Below are 4,053 nucleotides of genomic sequence, written 5' to 3'. Positions count from 1 at the left end.
TACTGGGTGCAGTTATTATTCATGGTTATGCTACGTTGCTTATTTTTAACTTCACGTTCATGTTCATTTATTTTACTTGTCGCTATGGTGCAGAAGGAGGCCATTTGGCCTCAAGTCCATGCCAGCTTTCTGTAGACTGTAAACCAGCCATTTTCTGAAAAATGTAGACAGTCCGATTACTCCACTCCACCTATAAATAAAACAGAAAAAAAGTCCGTCCAAATTTTGCATTCTGCAATAATATTGATTTATTAACATTTAGTTGCAGTGTCTGTAAGTCTTACAGATTGCATTTTTATTACGTAAACTTCAAACTATAATCACCTCATATCATTAGTTTGGCTGGCTTAATTAAATAATTAGAATGCCACAATTCATATGCTAATAGTAGCCATCTGTGTTGTCTTGTGATGGTTTGATTGACTTTTATGAAAATAAAATTCTCTATATGACATCTCATTTATGCTTGTATCTTTGGGCAGGATTTTCCCGTTGACCCTGGCCTGAGACTGGAAATTTCCGCCCCAGGTCAATGGTGCTCTTTAAACGGCCTGTCAAACTGTCCGTCCCATCTACAATAATTCCCTCAGCAGGCAGAATCGGAAAATTTACCCCATTATCTTTCAACTCCATGCCTATCACATATGTTCTCTATCCCACCTTTCTCTGCTTTTCTTTGTTTTACTCTCAGTCGATGTAATTTAGGTAGTTGAGCTTCTTCAGGAGCAGTGCAAAGTAGGTTTTATTTTCAGAACCGGCTTGCAAAAGTTATAAATGCACAACAGTACAACTGATAGGTTTAAATTAACATTAAAGAATTTCCAGGATTATGGGTTAGCCCTGTTGCCTCACGGCGCCGAGGTCCCAGGTTCGATTCCGGCTCTGGGTCACTGTCCGTGTGAAGTTTGCACATTCCCCCATTGTTGTGGGTTTCGCCCCCACAACCCAAAGATGTGCTGGCTAGGTGGCTAATACACTCCTGACTTATGCCTTGTAGATGGTGGACAGGCTTTGGGAGGGATCAGGAGGTGAGTTACTCACCGTAGATTCCTAGCCTTTGACCTGCCCTGGTAGCCACAGTATTAATGTGGCTAGTCCAGTTCAGCTTCTGATCAATGGTAACCCCCAAGATATTGTTGTGGGGGATTCAGCGATGGTAATGCTATTGAATGTCAAGGGGTGGTGGTTAGATCCTCTCTTGTAGGAGATGGTCATTGCCTGGCACTTGTGTGGCATGAATATAACTTGCCACTTGTCAGCCCAAGCCTGGACAATACCCAGGTCTTGCTGCATTTGGACATGGACTGCTTCATTATCTGAGGAATCGTGAATGGTACTCAACATTGTGCAGTCATCCACAAACATCAACACTTCTGACCGTATGATGGAAGATGAAGATGGTTGGGCAGAGGACACTATCCTGAGGAACACTTGCAGTGATGTCCTGAAGCTGAGATGATTGATCTTCAACCACCATAACCATCTTCCTTAGGGCCAGGTATGACTCTAAACAGCGGAGAATTTTCCCTCTGATTCCCATTGACTCCAGTTTAGCTCGGGCTCTTTGATGCCATACTCGGTCAAATGCTACCTTGATGTCAGGGGCAGTCACTCTCTCCTCACTTCTGGCATTCAGCTCCTTTGTTCATGTTTGAACCAAGGCTGTAAAGAGGTCAGGAGCTGAGTGACCCTGGCGGAACCCAAACTGAATGTCCATGAGCAGATTATTGCTGAATAAGTGCTGCTTGATATCATTGTTGATGACTCCTTCCATTACTTTGCTGATGATGGAGAGTAGACAGATAAGCCGGTAATTGGCTGGATTTCTTATGTACAGGACACACCCTGGGCAACTTCCCACATTGCCGGGTAGATGTCAGTGTAGTAGCTGTACAGGAACAGCTTGGCTAGGGGTATGGCAAGTTCTGGAGCATATCTATTGCCGAGATATTGTCAGGGCCCATAGCCTTTGCAGTATCGAGTGCCTTCAGCCGTTGCCTGATATCATGTGGAGTGAATTGTATTAGTTGCTGCTTAGCAAAACAATACTGAATCAGTTTTAATACCCCAGTAAAATTACATTTTCAAATTAATTAAAATAGATTATTGTCCCTCTCTCAAGATGCACATGTCATGTCTAACATTAACAATTATTCATTTGTTTTGCTCAATGTATGTGCATAATGGAAGAAATTGAGCACTTGGAGAAATGCAATAACAATCTGGGATGATCCATTTAGCCTCCGGATTAGGCTTTCCTAACAGCAATCCTGACAAGGACCACCATGTTGAGAATCTTGGTTGCTGAACTCACTTGCTAATCAGTTGTGATTTAGGGATCTGGTGGCCTTTCACTGTAGACAAAGGTAAATCTCATCTTGCTCTTATTCAGTCCCATGACTTGTATTCTTTTTTGGGATGAGGGCATTCCTAGCGAGACCAGCATTTATTGCCAATTCCTAGTTGCTGCTGAGTGGATGATAGTGAGCTGCCTTCTTTAATGGCTGAAACCTATGTGGTGAAGATACTACCACAGAACAATTAAGTAGGGAGTTCCAAGAGATGATGTCCAGCTAAGAATGTTGTGTGACTTTGAGAGGAACTTGGAGGTGATGTTCCAGTGCACTGTCCTTGTCCTTCTAGGTGTTAAGAAGTCTCTGGTTTGGGAGGTGCTTTTGAAGCAGCCTTTCTGAGTTGCGGTGGAATATCTTATTTTAAAATATGTTTACTAAAAATGTTTTATTATAAAAAAAAATAAAACAATTACTTTAAATTACCAGGACAAACAACTATCAAAAGCACAAATTAACTTACTCTTTCTCTCCCCCCCCCCCCCCCCCCCCCGCCTACATTAACCCCCTTAACAACTGATGGTGACCAGCTCTTTAAGAAAGTAAATGAATGGCTGCCATCTTATTTAGAACCTTTCTACCGACCCCCTAATGGTGTTCTTGAGCTTCTCCAAATGAAAAAGCGACATGGGGTCATCCAACCAGGCCAAGATTCTGGGCGGAGTAGGAGATCTTCACCCAAGCAGAACTTGTCTCCAGGCTATTAATGAGGCAAAGGTGAGGACATCCGCCTCCATCCCTCTCTGTAGCACCGACGAATCTGATACCCTGAAAATGGCCACCAGCAGACATTGCTCCAGATCGACATTAAGTATCTCTGACATGGTGCTAAAGCAAGAGACCCAAAATCTTACTAACTTGGGACAAGACTAGAACATATGATTGTGGTTAGCCGACCCCAGAGAACAACACTCACACCTGTCCTCCACCCCCGAGAAAAATAACGCTCACCCTCACCTTGGTCAGATGAGCCCTGTGCACCACTCTGAACTAGATCAGACTAAGCCGAGCACAAAAGGACATCCAGTTGACCCTGTGAAGAGGGGTGTCTTAAATGGTAGACTCCTTATTTGTAAACTGTGTATCCCAGTTCTAGATTCCCCCACAAAAGGAAACATCCTCTCAGTATCTACCCTGTCGAGTTCCCTCAGAAACTTTATCAAAAAGGTCACGTCCCATTGTTCTAAACGCCAGTGAATTTCGGCCCATATAGATCAACCTTTCCTAAGACAACCTCTTCATCACAGGAATCAGTCTTCCCTGAACTGCTTCCAATGCAAGCATATACCTCCTGAAGTAAGGAGGCCGGAGCTGTATTCCAGGTGGCACTCAGCAATGCCCTGTACAGTTGCAGCAGGACTTCTGATGGAGTATGCGCAGTTAGCGACAGCCGCCTTTGTTGGGGACACTGGTGGAACCAGACCGCCTCTGCCTGTGCCCGCATGCGCAGTTATAGACCGCCATCTTTGTTGGGGGCAATGGTGAGCCTGACCTTTTCCGCTGGCATACGATCCTCGGTCGGGAAGTCAGGGAGCATCTCCTTGTTGTTGGCCTCCGCCACCTCCTCTGCCAGCGCCTGATCCTTCGTTGGGAAGTCGGTGAGCATCACCTGGGGAGTGGCCACACACACCTCCCCCCCCCCCCCCCCACCACCCCTCCCCCACAAGAATTGGCTAAAACGGATTCAGTAATAAGAGAAAAA

Source organism: Scyliorhinus torazame, chromosome 14, assembly GCF_047496885.1.
Source record: "Scyliorhinus torazame isolate Kashiwa2021f chromosome 14, sScyTor2.1, whole genome shotgun sequence".
NCBI classification, from domain to species: domain Eukaryota; kingdom Metazoa; phylum Chordata; class Chondrichthyes; order Carcharhiniformes; family Scyliorhinidae; genus Scyliorhinus; species Scyliorhinus torazame.
The sequence above is the reverse complement of the archived record's forward strand: the minus strand, read 5'-3'. Positions refer to the sequence as shown.